This window comes from Macaca thibetana, chromosome 7 (genome assembly GCF_024542745.1).
Source record: "Macaca thibetana thibetana isolate TM-01 chromosome 7, ASM2454274v1, whole genome shotgun sequence".
Lineage (NCBI taxonomy): Eukaryota > Metazoa > Chordata > Mammalia > Primates > Cercopithecidae > Macaca > Macaca thibetana.
The window spans coordinates 7,772,262-7,786,384 of record NC_065584.1 but is presented as its reverse complement, the minus strand read 5'-3'; the positions used below and the strand labels follow the sequence as shown (position 1 = coordinate 7,786,384).

Below are 14,123 nucleotides of genomic sequence, written 5' to 3'. Positions count from 1 at the left end.
CTGAGCCCAGCTATGTGGTGGAAGCACTAGCTTCAGGCAAGCCCTTGCCTCTGGAGAGGTTCCCGTGGGATGTGGTGGGGGCAGGTGTGCAGCATGAAGGGAAACAGGCGTCTTCCTTGTAGCAGAAGCCGAGGACTCAGGAGGTGCCTCCTAAGCCCCAGCGTCTCTCTGGAGTGGTTTCCTGCTTGCCCGGGGACAACAGCCAAAGCCTGGTGCCCCAGCTCTACCCCATGACCAGAGCTGGCGCAGTCGCACCCCACACCCTGGGCCCCCTCCACAAAGCTCAGGGTCTCACACCATCCCCATTCTGCTGCTGGTGGATGCTTCCGTCAACTTCATGCCCAAGAAGGCTGGCTGAGGCTGGCATAGAGCCTTGTCCTGTGTCCCCACCCCTCGAGCAGGGCTCCTCCCACCCAGGGCTCCCAGTTCTTCCTGGAGAGAGAAGCCCAAGTGGCCGGGTGCTCTGGTTTGTTGAGCGTTTGCCGCGCCCTGCCCTGGGCGGCTCCCCTGCACTCCTGTGTGCTAACCTGTGCTTGCCTCAGCTCTGTCGGGCACTGTGCCCCATCTCACAAGGCCAGACACCCAGCATAAGCGTGATTAAGGAGGTAGAAAAACAACCACCACCTCCGGAAAAGAAATCGTCAGCTCCGAACTCCCTGGAAATGTATAGAAATGGCGAGGAGGGCACTGAGCTTTCTTCCAGGCCTGGACCAAGGGACCAACCTCTGGGCCAGGAGAAAGGCAGACCCGGGGTGGCACAGATGGGCTCCAGATGTATGGGGCACATTTGGGGAATGCCAACTGTCTGGCCTGATGGAGGGCAGGGGTCTGATGAGGAAGGAGAAACTCTATCCTAAAGTGGGTTTGGGGCCACCTCGGCTGCCCAGTTGGGGTGTGGCCTGTTTGATAGACAGTGGAGAAGGGTGGATGTCCCATGGATGAGGGGCTGTCAGAGACTCAAGCGACACCTTGTCTGTGTCTGTTCATGTCTCATTCACCAAACACAGGTCTGCACCGCACCAGGGCTGGGCTGCGCCTTAAGAACTCACAGGGCGGCCGGGCGCGGTGGCTCAAGCCTGTAATCCCAGCACTTTGGGAGGCCGAGACGGGCGGATCACGAGGTCAGGAGATCGAGACCATCCTGGCTAACACGGTGAAACCCCGTCTCTACTAAAAAATACAAAAAACTAGCCGGGCGAGGTGGCGGGCGCCTGTAGTCCCAGCTACTCGGGAGGCTGAGGCAGGAGAATGGTCTAAACCCGGGAGGCGGAGCTTGCAGTGAGCTGAGATCCGGCCACTGCACCCCAGCCTGGGCGACAGAGCAAGACTCTGTCTCAAAAAAAAAAAAAAAAAAAAAAAAAAAAAGAACTCACAGGGCTAGCAGGGTGAGCTTCAGGGTCAGGCTCGGGCCCGCTTCTTATCTACTCTCTGCAGGGGCTCGGGGTAAGGACACCTGCCAGTCACTGGGAGGCCTGAGCAGAAGCCACCAAGCCCACCCCTGGCCACATGGGGACTTGATGCTGCCCCAGGGGTCCCGCTGCAGGGTCAGCAATGCACGGGAAGGGGCCTCATCTCACCTTAGACACTTGGAAAGCCACCGCCTCCGGGACTTCCTTCCTTTTCTTTCCATCTTAAAACACTGAGCTTGCTGAGAGGCGGTAAAAACCTGGCAATGACCCGAAACCAGGGACGAGGTGCCCTAAGAAGGTTCCCTTAGGGCCGACAGCTCTGACGTCCATGAGATCATGCGTGCCTGGGTGCCTAGGAGGAGTCCCACTCACTGCCAAGGCAGATTTACCCAGGATGCCTGGGCAGGAGGTGTGGCTGCAGCCGGGATTCCCAGGGCCCTGCGGGGTCTGTCGGGTGACCCTAGCTAAGAGCCTGTCACAGGGATGGCATCGCTGCTCCGGGACAGCCCCTGCCCGCAGACCCAGGCCTGCCCACTCAGAGCACGTGGGGTCCTGGGAGCCGGAGCTTGCCCGAGGCTGCCGGAATCTGTGGGGTGAGGGGTGCTCATGGTCCTCCCACGTTTCTGGGAAGAAAAGGGAAGGGCCAGTGATACTCAAGGCTGCAGCTCTGTAGAAAGGCTGCAGCTCTGGGTTCCAGTCCTGACTTTGTTATCTTTTTTTTTTTTTTTTTGTCTCAGTAACACCTTTGTTGAGATATATTATATAATTCACACATTTAGGCCCAGTGCAATGACTCACACCTACAATCCCAGCACTTTGGGAGGCCAAGGCAGGAGGATCCCTTGAGTCCAGGAGTTCAAGACCAGCCTGGGCAACAAGTTCAAGGCTGTAGTTAGCCATGATCGCAGCACTGCACTCCAGCCTGGGCAACAGAGTGAGATCCTGTCTCAAAAAAAAAAAAAAAAGAAAGAAAGAAAAGAAAAAAATAAATCACACATTTAAAAGTGTGCACCCAGTGGTTGTTAGTATATTCAGAATTGTACAACCATCACCACAATCAAATTTAGAACACTTTCATCACCCACGGAAAAACCCAATATCCATTAGCAGCGACCCGTCCAGCTTCCTCCCCACAGCCCCTGGCAAGCACTCATCTACTTTGTTTCTATAGATTCGCTGCTTCTGCATTTTTCATATGAGTGGACTCCTGTAACACGTGGCCTTTTGTGCCTGGATTCTCTCACTTAGGAAACATTTTCGGGTTCATTCATGTTGGAGTCTGTATCCATCTTCACTCCTTCTTATTGCGGATTAATACCCCATCATATGGATATGCTGTGTTTCACCCATCTATTCACCAGTGGATGGGCATTTGGGTTCTTTCCACTTTCTGGCTATGATGAGTAACACTGCTATGAACACTCGTGTACCGGTTTCTGTGTGAACATCTGTTTTCATTTCCCCTGAGTGCACAGCGGGAAGCGGCGTTGCCGGATCATACGGTAACTCTATGTTGAACATTTTGAGGAACCGCCAGGCTGTTTCCAGCAGTGGCTGCACCATTTTCCCTTCCCACCTGCGGGGCCTGCTGGCTCTGACTCCTCACATCTTCACCGGCACCTGTTACTGTCTTCTCACTCCCAGCCACCCTAGTGGTGCGAAGTGGTATCTCACTGAGGTTTGGATTTGCATTTCCCTAGTGGCGAATGGTGCTGAGCATTTTTTCATGTGCCTATTGGGCATCACCTCTTGGCTTTGCCACCTTAAGTCTCGGCTTTCATTTCTGTAAAATGGGGGCAATGACAGCACCTGCCTCTCAGACTGTGATGAGGGCTCAGTGAGATAAGCCCTGATGAGGGCTCAGGGTCCTGGGGTATTTGCTGCTTGAAGCTGCAGGCTGGGGTTAGGGTCCCACCTCTGAAAGCTGGTATGAGGGAGGGACATAGAGAAAGCCGGAAGCCTGGAGGTTTCTGTGAGCCCCAAACCCATGTAGAAAGGGACAAACGTCATTAGCGAGGGTGCCGACTACCAGCCCAGCCCTGGGCAATTTCTGCTCGAGCTCTGATACTCTGCTGTACTGCAGCAGGCCGAGTGACCCCGACATGTCTACACAACCCCAGCGAAATGCAGATGGCACACGTTCAATGCAGACAGGCTCAGTCCATCACTTGGGCTTCTAGTTTTTCTCGGGGGGAGTTATTGGGCCTCTGCCCCTTAGCTGCTCCCTGATGGGGTGACATCGTGCTCCTTGGACTTGCTGTGGCCGGCTTTGCCAAGCTTGTGTCTGTCAATGCAGAGCTCTGGAAGTCAGCCAGGACTGTCCTCCTGCGAGGCTGGCTGTTTCTGCCCCTTATCAGGGAGCCTCTGGTGGAGGTGCCGATGGTCAGGCCGATTGTGTAGCTGTCACCTGAGCCTGGAGCCAGGCGGGAGGTGAGGCAATACCACCAGCCTGTCACGGGTGGAAAACAAATCCGCCTCTAACAGCAGGCTCACTAGGTTGCCCCAGAGGGAACAATTCATGTTCTATGCTGGAATTTGGTGGGAGAAGAGCAGAGAGGCTTCCATGGTGGCCCCCGGATGTTCAGTTGAGTCTGCAATCTGGGAAAAGCAGGTCAGATGCGATGAGGACTCCAGGCTCCAGGGACAAGTGCTGGCAGCATGTGGGGGCAGGTGGGGGTCTCCAGCTGTTTTTGGGCCCTGCTGCTATGTCCTCACCCAGTTGGGGCCACAGTAGAAAGTCAGGGAGGGGAGCATGACTGAGGAATCAGACAGATTGCTTTGGCATTCAAGCTTGCCACCAAGTGCTGTGTGATCTTTGCAAGTCAGATAACCTCTCTGGGCCTTTGTATCCTTGTGTGCAAAACGAAACTGATGACACCTTATAGGGTGCTTGCTACACACGATGAAATATCACTTGCATTCAAGGGCACACTGGGGGGGATCAGGGTGGGCTTTCATTTTAGGTCGAGCCCCCTAAAAAGTAGAGCTTCTATTCCATGGATGTGGCTTACTGAGAGAGGCACTCAGGAGAAAGCTATGAAGGAGGGAGGAAGGCAGGATGGGTTCCAGATGGAATCCAGCTTGATTTTGTTCATACTTACCTCCACCATCCCTGAGTCTAACTCGATTGCCCCTCAGTTCAGGGCTTTGACCTCTGCCCTTGAAGGAAGCATCCATGGAGAGCTGGGGTGGCCTGGGGGAGAAGTCACCCAGCTCAGAAGGCAGAGCCTGGCTCAGAGATGATGCTTCCCAGGTATTAGCTGCCTTGCCTTCCACCTCCAGGCCTCAGTTTCCCCATCTGTGAAATGAACCGGCTGGAGCAAATGTTTTAAGGATCTTCCAGAGTAGCACTAGGCTCTTTTCTTAAAAAAAGAAAATTAAAATAAACTATCCAAGCAATCATTCCCTTAGCCACCAATCACATCCCGAGCACCTACTGCTAGCCAGGCCACTGCTGGGTCCTGGGGTACAGAGGAAAGTCTGTGAGGACGCCTGCCTCCAGGAGCTCACAGCAGATGGGGAGACAGACAAGCAGACAGACAATGAGAGCCCAGTGTGACATGTGCTGTGACCTGAGAACCACAGGGGTGGGCAGGGCAGGCTTCCTGGAGGAGTAGCCCTGAGTCAGATCTTGAGGCACAAGTGGGAGGTAAAAAGGGGCTACTGCGTGGAGGGTCCTGGGTGACCCAGCACAGAAGCAGAGGCAGCAGCAACTGTTGAATGGTCAATCAGTCATTCAACAAACATTTACTGATCAGCTGCAGACAAAGATGGCAGCAGAATCTTGGAGCAGGGGAGGTGTCTTACAGAAAATGGACAAGATAAATACAAAGCCCATAGGGTGTGCAATGGGGAAGAGGGTGCTGAGGATGGGGTATCATGAATCAGGAAAGGGGAATCAGAACAGGGCTATGGAGAGAGGCCTGGACACTTGAGAAGGACCTCAGGGATGTGAAAGACTGGGCCACAGAGCTTCTGAGAAAAGGGTGTTCCCGGCAGAGGAGGCAGCTGGTGCAAAGGCCCTGAGGTGGGAGTGCCTGGTCTTTTCAAGGAAGAGCAGTAAGGTCAGTTTGGGCAGAGTGAGCCCCAGAACTGGGGCGGAAGATGAGCTTAGACAGGAGGGGTTGGGAAGACCCACAGTGGTCTTCCTGCAGTCTGAAAAGGATGCTGGTATTGATCCTGAGTGAGAAGGGTTTTGGGCAGAGGAGTGACAGGACCTCACACCTGTTTTACGGACACGTGGCAGCAGGTGGGAACGTTCATTCCCAGCGAGTCTGAGCATCAGAAGATAAGAGGAAGCAAACCCAAGCCCTTTGGCCTGCCCGTGCCGGAGGCATCCATCACAGCACCCCGGATGCCATCACTCCAGAGACACCGTTAATCACCCACCGAGGGCGCTGACATTTACAATGCTCTCCGCTGGCTTTCTTGATTCAAGCGTGCTGAGATCTCCCATTTCTTTGCCTCCAGACAGCACCAGCAGCACAGCCCCCAGAGAGGCATTTCCCTTCTTATGTACCCAGGAAGACACTCGAAATTCCAAGTCCTTGTCCCTAGACTCCCCCCCGGCAAGGTCTGGAAATGATGACACACACCCACAGTCCCACACACATAAACACACTCTCAGACACACTCATCACCAATGCCAGGGTTGCCGGGCGGAATGCAGGACGTCCAGCTAAATTTGAATTTCAGATAAACAACTGTTTAGCGGAAGTGGAAGCATGTCCCAAATATTGCTCCTTCCTGGCAGCTAAGGAATCTCCCCTGAACTGCCCCTGCACCTCAGCACCTCCAGGCCAGCAGAAAGTGTCCGGGTTCCCTGGGTGTGGGAAGGCTGGGCCCAAGGAACCAGCTACCTGCTGAGGTGCCCGCTGGGGAGATGGTGCTGTCCCAGGGAAGCAGTGCCTGCCTTGGGGCTTGGGACTCAGCTGCCGCCGCGGGACCTCCAGACCCTGACCCGTGGTAGCTGGTGAACCACAGCTTTCGGGGGCCAATGGTCTTCCTGTGTGGCTTCCCAGCCCCCTTTAAGGAAGTGATTTATGGCTCTGAGAAAACAGCGTCAGTCAGTCGGGAGGAAGCACAGGGGGCCTGGTTTCCTTTAGAAAATGCGCATTAAAAAATACACAGTTTTAAACAGCAGGTTTTTCTTTTTTTAAATGATGAAATCTGAATAAGGAAACAAACCCTGCACTGTATGAATCAGGGAAGAACGATCCCAGGAAGCTGGAAGGCAGGGCATGCAATGAAAGAACGAGACTTTTGACTTGAGGCAGCCCTGGCTTTGACTCCCTGCTTTGGCATCTATGGACAAGTGACTTCACCTGGCCCAGCCTCAGTTTCCCTCAGGATGGCTGTAAGAGGGAAGCAACGAAGCTGGCACAGCGGGCAGACACATGTGGAGGGGTCTTGCAAAGACACCTGGGGTTGATGCCTCATCGCCCAGAGAAGCGGCCGCAGCCCCCCGCCCACTGCCCACCCCACCGCCACCACCCCCCTCCACTGTCCCCCCGGCCTGCATCCCCCTGCACTACCACCACCACTGCCACTGCCACTGCCACTGCCACCGCACCTGCTTTCCAAGGGGCATTTCATCTCCACCCAGTGGCTGGGGTTGGCACTTCAGTTAACAGGACACTTCAGGGGGAAGTCCTCATGGCAATGAAGTCTGAGCCCCCTGGCCTGGTAATGTTGGCCCTCCCTGGGGGGTCAAATGGATCCTGGGGTCCTTTCCAGCCTCCCTGCCCAGGACCCGCCCTCACCTCCACAGCCCAAGCAGACGGATTCTCTACACACTCCTCGGTGTTTCTCACCTGGTGCCTGTCAGAACCAGACCCCCTTCCTGGAACACCTTGTGGGCCCCAGCAAAGCCCTCCCTCACTCCCTCTACTGCCTCCCTGGCAGGGAGGGGCCTCCTCTGTGTGGCCACAGCCCCTAAGTAGCCTCCATCGCTCGTGAGGTCCATATCTGTGTCTGCCTGACAGACGGTGAGCGTCTGAGGGCAGGGCTGGTGTGAGTCATCTCTGCTCCAGCCCTGGCACATAGTAGGTGCTCAGTGGGGGTCTTGCTATTGCTCTGTTGCTGCTTGTTGTCATTCTTCATTTAGAAAGTGCTTAGCGAAAATTGCTGTCTGCAAGGCTCCTTACAAACATCATCCTGTTTTGTCTTCCCCACAACCGCATCAGCAAGGTATTATTACCATCCCTAGTGTATGGGCCAGGAGACGGAGGCTCCGAGTGGATTATCACACAGCTACTCCATGGAGGCACAGGCTCCACTGCTGGGCTGCCAGGTGGCAAAGCCAGAGGGCTTTCCAGCAAGGGCCCCCTACCCCAGGTCTGTGTCTAAGACCCTTGCTGGCTCTGCTGCTGCATCACTGGCAGCTCCTGGATAAATCCTTCCCTCTCTGGGACTCAGTTTCCTGATCTGTGAAATGGGGGGAGCTGCAGTTGCTGATCTCTAAAGTGGCTCAACACTGGGGTGCGAGGACACAGACGTTGCTGGCCTTTGTTGGACCCCTGGCATCCCTGGAGTGCCAGCCTTCTGAAGACGTTTATCTGTCCCAGCACTAAGCTGCTTCTTGTGACATCACCTTAATCCTGTCTCAGGCGGTGACATCACCAGCTTGGCAGGGTCTGCCAGGGCAAGGAGGGGGCCCATCTCCCAGCCTGGCATGCCACCTCCCCTGCCCCCTGCCTCCCCCCCACCGTGGCATGCATGGCATTTGAAGCTGTGGGAGTCCTCTGGGATGCAGGGGGTTCCATCAGACCTCTGGGTGGGGCCGTGACTCCCAGACTGGCCTGCCTGGCTCCCCGAGTGGGAGGAGTAGGTTATAGACGGACCTCCCAGGACCCACTTTGGTGGTCTTGAATTTTGGTTCTCTGCTTTCAACTTCTGTTTGACTCAACTGTACAGCTGGAGATAGAGGCGTGGGCGGGCAGGGTTTGCATGCATGAACTCACTTCTTCCGAGTTTTGAGGACAAATGAGTCATCTTGGCACCCCGGCACAGGGCAGAGAGCACTGGCAAAGCCCTTCACCAGCTGCATTATCTGAGCACGTCTCTCAGCCTCTCCGAGCCTCAGTTTTCTCACCTGTAACGTGGGATGAGGACTGTGGAGCCCACGCAGTGCTGTAGAAACTTCTCCAGGTCATGCCTGTGAAGCTTGGCCCGAGCCCGAGAGAGGGGCCCAGAGGAGCTGCTGCCTCCCCCACCCCATGACCCAGAGACAGCAGGCACCTGCCTCTCGCGTCCATGCAGCATTATAGGAGGGGACAGGTGGCCATGAGGAAAAGCTGTAAACCTAACCAGCTGTAATCCCACTAATGGTTTATCTTCTTTTCATGAGAAGGAGGCCCAGCATCCTGCACGGGGCGGGGAATAACAGGCCTTTGTGTTCTTTTGGGAAATGGGATGGAGCTCAGAAGAAAAGTCAGGCGTTGGTGCCTTATCTTTCCTGGCAAAGCTGGGGCCTCTGGGCCCGATCCCTGCTGGCAGCCAAAGGGTGACATGAATAATGGAAAGGCTGGCATGCAGCTCCCAGCCACCCAGCCGGTGACAGGAGCTGAGGGGGATGGACTGGGAGGACAGGCAGCCTCCAGCAGCCTTCGGGGCCTGGAGGCCCCAGGGAGCCTGGGGCTGCGGGAGGCCTGAGAGGGGCTGTGCTGACGCTGCCCGAGAGTCAGGGATCTCTGTGTCAGCATCACTTCGAAGCTTATATCTCAGGTCCCACACGCTGTGTGTCCTTGGGCAAGTCACTTGACCTGTCTCAGCCCTCCTCTTCTTGCTGTGACATCCTCATCTGGTGGTTGCAGGGGCTCCAGAAGAGAGGCTACCAAGTGCACTGTGGGCACTTAGTGGTGCCAGATGTGGAGGGGAGCGCTGGGGGCAAAGGAGCAGCTGAAGATGTTGGTTCCTGTCCTGGCCGTGGACTGGCTGTGTGGCACTGGACCAGCCTCTTTCCCGTTCCGTGTCCCCTTGCCCTCCTGGGAAACGAGGCACCTCTTTGGATCCCCAAGCTTGCAGGACCCTGATGCTAATTCACACGGATGCTGACTGCTGGCTCCATTGCCAACCCCCCAAAGGGGCAGGGTGGGGAAACTGTGTTGTGTGCATGGTAGGTGTGCGAGGACCAAGCAGGAGCTGCAAGAGGAAGTGTGGCCTGAGGAGGCAGTGGGAGGAGCCTGGCCCCGGACCCACCCTGGAGCAGGCCCGAGGCCCAGGGTAGCGCAGGGCTGCTTCACAGGCGTGGAACCCGAGGCTCAGACAAGCTCAAGGAACCTGCCCAGGGTCCCCTGCCGACAAGTGGTAGGGTGTAGCTCCCACGGCCACACGTGCGGCCCACAGCCCCTCACTCGGCCAGGATGGCTCCACAAGAGGACAACATCTCACCCCAGGATGGCTTTCAGGGAAATGCAGCCCAGAACGGGAGTTGTGCTGTGCAGGGTCACCAGGGTGCCGAGGAGCCAGCTATCCAAGGTCAGCAAGTGCTGGGCCCCAGGGAAGGACCCCAGGAGGTGACTGCAGGCGGCACATCTGATGGCATCAGTGCGGGGGAGAATTGACCAATGCAAGTCCCTTCCAATTTAAGGGGGTTTGGTGGTGGGGGCAGGGTCAGGCAGCAGGACTCATACTGGTCACTGGGTGGCAGACCTGGCCCTGCCCTGCTGACCAGCAAGGCCACTCTGGCCTGCTCCTGTGAGTCATTGCCTGGTTCAAGGCCCAGGCAAAGGCCGAGGGAGGCCTCTGTCTGGGGTTCCCACAGTGGACGGCTCATCAGTTCCTTGGTGTTCCTGGTGGGCTGTGGGGAAACCTTTACTTCAGATAACAGAGGGAGTGGATAGATGGTTTGGAGCCATATGACATTCTAAGCCTATACGTAAAGAATGGTGGGTGGTTTCCAGCACCTAAAACCTTTGGCCAGTGGTTCTCAAACCTTGGTGGGCACTGCAGTCCCCTGAAGGTGGGGAGGTGTTTGTTAAAAAAATCATACCTTCCTGAGCCCCCAGACCTGTGGAATCCGAATCTTGGGGCTCTAGTGTGATTCCCGTGCCCCCAGTGTTTGAAGTTCAGTGTGTCAGGTACCCTCAGACACAGTCACAAAGACTCTCAACCCCCCCTCACGTCCACTTTCCTGTGTTCCCAGCCTCACACATCCTCACACAGCCTGCACTCTCACTGGGCGCATACACACTCCTCCGCATGGACTCACATTCACAGGGACGTGTGTGCTCCTGTGCCCACAGTGACACGCAGTTCTACACACACACCCCAGAACCGGCGGCACAATTTGCAGGGCCAAGTGCAAAATGAACATATAGAGCTGCTGTTTAAGAATCATTAAGGCTGGGCACGGTGGCTCACGCCTGTAATCCCAGCACTTGGTGGGAGGCCGAGGCAGGCGGATCACCTAAGGTCGGGAGTTAGAGACCAGCCTGACCAACATGGAGAAACCCCATCTCTACTAAAAATACAAAATTAGCCAGGCGTGGTGGTGCATGCCTGCAGCCCCAGCTACTCGGGAGGCTGAGACAGGAGAATCGCTTGAACCCGGGAGGTGGAGGTTGCAGTGAGCCGAGATTGTGCCACTGTACTCCAGCCTGGGTGAAAGAGAGAAACTCCGTCTCAAAAACAAACAAACAAACAAAATAATTGTTAAAAATTTGAAGACTGTAACAGCAGAGCCCCAAGTGACAGCACAGTTTGTGTGGCAACAAAACTGGCCTTGCATACAGTCGCTCATACTGCTTGTGCACATCTAGGAGCCTCGTGAATAAACATACCCCACGGCACAGACACCCACACATGTACACTCATGTGCACACACAGCGAGCCTTCAATTTAACTTTTTATTGGGATGAGGAAGCGTGCTGGTTAGCATTTAATAAGCAAAAGCAAAGTTGAGTCATATGTGTGTTGCTTGAAAGCAAGAAATGCCAGATGGAGCATTAAATGAATCACTGTCTTGGGTTTCATGAGTAACATTTTAATTGGGTTGTGACTAGTTTGGGAAAACTTTTAAGCTCCCCTCCACCTCAAATCCAAATTAAACCAGCAATTATTTAGTGCTCCCAATGCCATGAAGCTCCCTGAATACAATGTGAACTTTAAAAACAGGTTTCGAGAAGACACTTCTCTGCCAAACGAATTACAGTGCATGGGGCAGCTCTTCCTTCCCAGAAACAAGGAGGGGAGGAAACTCGCATTTATTGAGCACCTACTATCAGCCAGCCCCTGTGTTCCGGGACGAGCACACATAATCTATGCACCACGATTCCTAAACGCTGAGCATGGTGCCTGGCATATGGCAAGTGTTTGGTAAATGGTAGCTTATTACTGTATTTCATCCGAACCCAGGGTCCCACTGACTATAAGACATACATTATTTTCTGGACCATAAAGAAAGAAAAGAACACTGACATTGAAATCCTGATGGCAGCCAAGATACGCTGGGAGAACACGCTGTCTCAGAGGTGTGTTAGAGAGTCAACGGAAGCCAGATCATAAAAGGAATTACCCCCCCAGTTCACAGACAGGAAAGACTGAGGCCCAGGAATACAACCTGCCAGGGGGCTCTTTGACTCTTGAGATGATGTCATCAGAGGCTGCGGAGGGATTTTTCTGGAGTTCCGCCAACACGGAGCACACAGAGTTCCACCCACCATGTATGGGCATTGCTTTGTTGGGGAGGAGACCTGCCTCAGTATGCCGGGAAACAGTGCGGATGCACCCTGATTTGTGCAGCCTGGGGGCTCAGGGCAGAGGTTTCAGTCTTTGGATCTCCCCACATTTGACCAAAGGCAGGCACAGTTGGGAATCATTCTCTTCAAAGCAAGTTTTAGAGATTAGTAGTCATTTTGAGAGCCCCAGGCCTGCCCCGAGCCAGTCCTCGCCCCAGTCACGCCCTCATGCAGTGATTCATTAGGCGTAGAAACTGGCCTTGGAAGGCAATGAGCTCATGAATATGCACAGCGGGTCCTCATAAATTATGCATTCCACATGGAGGCTTCTGGGGAGAGGCTGAGGAGCGCCGAGCAGGAGCGCCGAGTCGCTCAGCCCTGCAACAGAAGGTTTGCTCACAGGGACTTTCTGTAAAGCACGTATTCCTGCCCTCCTGCCCTCTCCATCACAATGGACTTGTGGGCACCACCCTGGTTCTGATAAAACATCGGACTCTGGATTTGCAGAGCAATTGGAGTTTACTTAGCTGTGTCTTTCCTGAGGCCATGCTGGCAGGTCTAAATGGGCTGTCAGGGTCAGAGTGGGTCTGCACGTGACTTGCTTCAAGCCCATAGATGTGCAAAGCCGCCTGACCTTACAGAGGCCCCAGCAGTTGAAAAGCTCCTACCCAGATGAGTGATTTACAGGTTTCTCCAAATCAGAGGGTGCTGAGGTGGAGTGGCCTGAGAGTCATGGGGCAAACTCTGGGCTGGGAGTCACGGTGGGAGCAAGAAGGAGAAGGAGAGGGCTCTGCAAGTGTCTGCATTCCCTACCACAGATGTCTGGGGCCAGCACAGCAGTCAGCCCTCAGCCCCTCCACTCCCTTCCCCAAGGCCAGGCTGGGCACACAGTGGGCATGCTGCAGTCGGGCAGGGGCTCAAGGTGGATTTTGCATGGCCTGCTTGGCTTAAGGCTGCTTCTCCCTGGTGGGCTTTCTTCTTGTCCAGCTGCACTCACCTTCGCTGATGGTTCTCTGGCCACTCAGCCGCCCCTCAGCCAGCCTGGAGGGCAGCCCCGAGCCAGGAGGTACCCTTCTCTTAGTTTCTCCTTTGGTGACTGTCAGCACCTTTCCTGCTATCAACAGTCACATGTGTGGGCACTTCAGACGCTTCCTGTCCTTTCATCCCCCTGATAGCCTGGGGAGGAATCGGGTGCACCGTCTGACAGTCCAGGCCTTGGCCAGAGAGGAAAGGGCTTGTCCTGGCAGCTCCGAGGTGGCATTGCTGGGTTTGCACTGTGTCCAGCCAAGCTCAGTTCCTGTATCCAGCCTGTGCTGCGCAGCCTGAGCTGAGCCTTAACCACCCTCAGCAGCAGGGTCTGGGGAAGCATCTGGAAAACGCTCTTAGCATTCATGCATCAAGAGCTATGAGACTAGGCCGGGCGCAGTGGCTCATGCCTGTAATCCCAGCCCTTTGGGAGGCCGAGGTGGGTGGATCACCTGAGGTCAGGAGTTCGAGACAAGCCTGACCAACGTGGTGAAACCCCTTCTCTACTATAAATACAGAAATTAGCCAGGTATGGTGGCAGGTGCCTGTAATCCCAGCTCCTCAGGAGGCTGAGGCAGGAGAATCGCTTGAACCAGGGAGGTGGAGGTTGCACCCCAGCTTGGGCAATAAGAGCAAGACTCCCTCTCAAAAAAAAAAAAAAAAAAGGAAGAGCTGTGAGACTAGGCTTAAATCATTCCATTTGGAAACACCCCGCAACCTTACAAATGTGCAACAGAAACAAAACCTCTACAGAAAATTGGTTAAATGGAGAAAAAGAAAATGAAATCAGCTGTCGTCCCTTCGCCCGAAAACTCAGCCCTGTCAGCCACGTGGGTTTCCATTCTCTCCCTTCTCTTTCTTCCTGTGCAAAGTCGCCCTATCAAGCCATTGGTAAAATGGCGTCTCCGGTTTCCTCCCCCCACCCTTATGTCACAAGCATTTCCCACATTGCTGCATGATCTCCGTAATTACCATTTTAACAACTGCAGAACATAGAGTGAAATGTACT

General features: G+C 54.8%; 2 protein-coding genes across 4 annotated transcripts in view; one reads left to right on the top strand and one right to left on the bottom strand.

Moving 5' to 3' along the window:
• Window positions 1–5,979, bottom strand: part of SETD3 (SET domain containing 3, actin histidine methyltransferase) — a 363,397-nt gene extending 357,418 nt beyond the window's left edge. The window contains exon 1 of the mRNA XM_050796716.1: window positions 5,970–5,979. The gene's annotated coding sequence lies outside the window, so the exon portion shown is untranslated. The remainder of the gene's footprint in view (window positions 1–5,969) is intronic.
• Window positions 1–14,123, top strand: part of EML1 (EMAP like 1) — a 209,710-nt gene that overhangs the window by 9,586 nt on the left and 186,001 nt on the right. The gene's annotated exons all lie outside the window — the stretch shown is intronic.